We start from the raw sequence: 1,816 nt of genomic DNA on the forward strand, positions 1-1,816 counted from the left end.
TTGGATTGGCTCAGTTCCAGCCGTGTGGCCACTTGGGGAGTGAATCATCGGACGGAAGATCTTCCTCTCTATCTCTCCTCTCTGCATATCTGCCTTTCCAATAAGAATAAATAAATTTTTTTTAAAAAAGACAAATGAGATAAAGGTAATTAGAAACTCTGGAAAAAATAACAATATGCCATATGAAAAGGTATAATGTTAGCGTTTTAAATATGGCATGATTTGGAGCAGTCCATAGGCTGGAACAAGGTCAATTCATTGTCATATTCTTCAGAATGTTGTAATACTGAAGCAACAGAAAAGAAAGCACATCACATTGTTTATCTCTGAACAATATTTTTATAATCATGAGGAAGTAAATACTGTTTTACACTTTGTCTTTCAGGGAAAAAAAAAAGCACCAATAATTTCAGGCTTGGTCGGGCATTTTGGTCCAGCAGCACGTTGTGTCTTGGGGTCCCATTTTGGAGACTCACTGCTTGGGACTTTGTCACTCCTGCACTGACTTACCGGCGCACGGCTCATCCCAAACTGCTGAGGGCCTACTGGACACAGGCCCATGATGGGACCCTCTCTCCTGTTTTTCTTCCCTTCCAAGGAAATTAAAATATATTCAATTAAAAAAAAAAAACTGTAAAAAGATTCAAAATGCAACCAACCAACATGATTCTTCAGCACAACATCGCTGCTAAAGAAATACTTCCGGGCCTGTTGCGGTGCCTAGCAGCTAAAGTCCTCACCTGGAACGAGCCAGGATCCCACATGAGCGCTGGTTCTAATCCCGAAAGCCCCACTTCCTCTCCAGCTCCCTGCTTGTGGCCTGGGAAAGCAGTCGAGGATGGTCCAAAGCCTTGGGACCCTGCACCCGCGTGGGAGGCCTGGAAGAGGCTCCAGGTTGCCGGCTTTGGATCGACTCAGCTCCAACTGTTGCAGCCACTTGGGGAGTGAATCAGCAGATGAAAGATCTTCCTTTCCATCTCTCCTCTACTCTGTATGTCTGATTCTCCAATAAAAATAAATAAAACTTTAAAAAATAAATAAACACTTCTATGACACAGTTGTTGGCCATGATGGCAGCTGGGGGATGTAAGGAGTTATTCATATATCCCACCCTGGGCCCAGTGACCATTTTCTCTTCCTCACAGTTCGTGAAATTTCCACCAATCCAGCTGTCAACCAATCAGGCATTTCCCCTGAGAATCCCATCCCCAACCTCTCAGACACCAATCGCCTGGGGCCTGCCCCCAATCCCTCCCAATCCCCGCCCCACCACACCTTGCGGGTCCACCTGAATGGCATAAAGGCCCCGAGGTGAGGCTCTGTCTCCTCCTTCTGGCTCCCTCCCTTCCTCCTCGCCTTTTTACCACCTCTATCCTGTTCCTGCCCTGCTGGAATAAACCTTCTAAAGTACCTCGTTCCAGCTGGTGTTTTCAGCTCACGGTAAAAGAACCAGGCTGCAGGAATTCACTGCTCGTAATAATGCAAGAGCTAGAACTTTAACTGTTTTAAATAACAGGGTGGGAGTTTGTTGGAAAGCAAGATGGCAGGAAGGGTCCATGGGCTAAGACCTTCGTCTTTCAGAGAGGAGAGAAAATATTCTCAGGGGACTGTCACTAGATCCTAACACTTACAAACTTACATAATGTGAAGGTAGTCATATATTTTTTACTTATGGACTTGATCACGCATTTTAAATTTTCTTTTTCAAAATGTTTTTATTTTTGTTTGAGTGAATTGCACAGAGAGAAGAATAGACGGAGAGAAAGATCGTTCATCTGCTGGTTCACTCCTCAAACAACTGCAATGCCCAGAGCAG

Source organism: Ochotona curzoniae, unplaced genomic scaffold, assembly GCF_017591425.1.
Source record: "Ochotona curzoniae isolate NIBS_2020 unplaced genomic scaffold, NIBS_Ocur_1.0 scaffold_2587, whole genome shotgun sequence".
NCBI lineage: Eukaryota > Metazoa > Chordata > Mammalia > Lagomorpha > Ochotonidae > Ochotona > Ochotona curzoniae.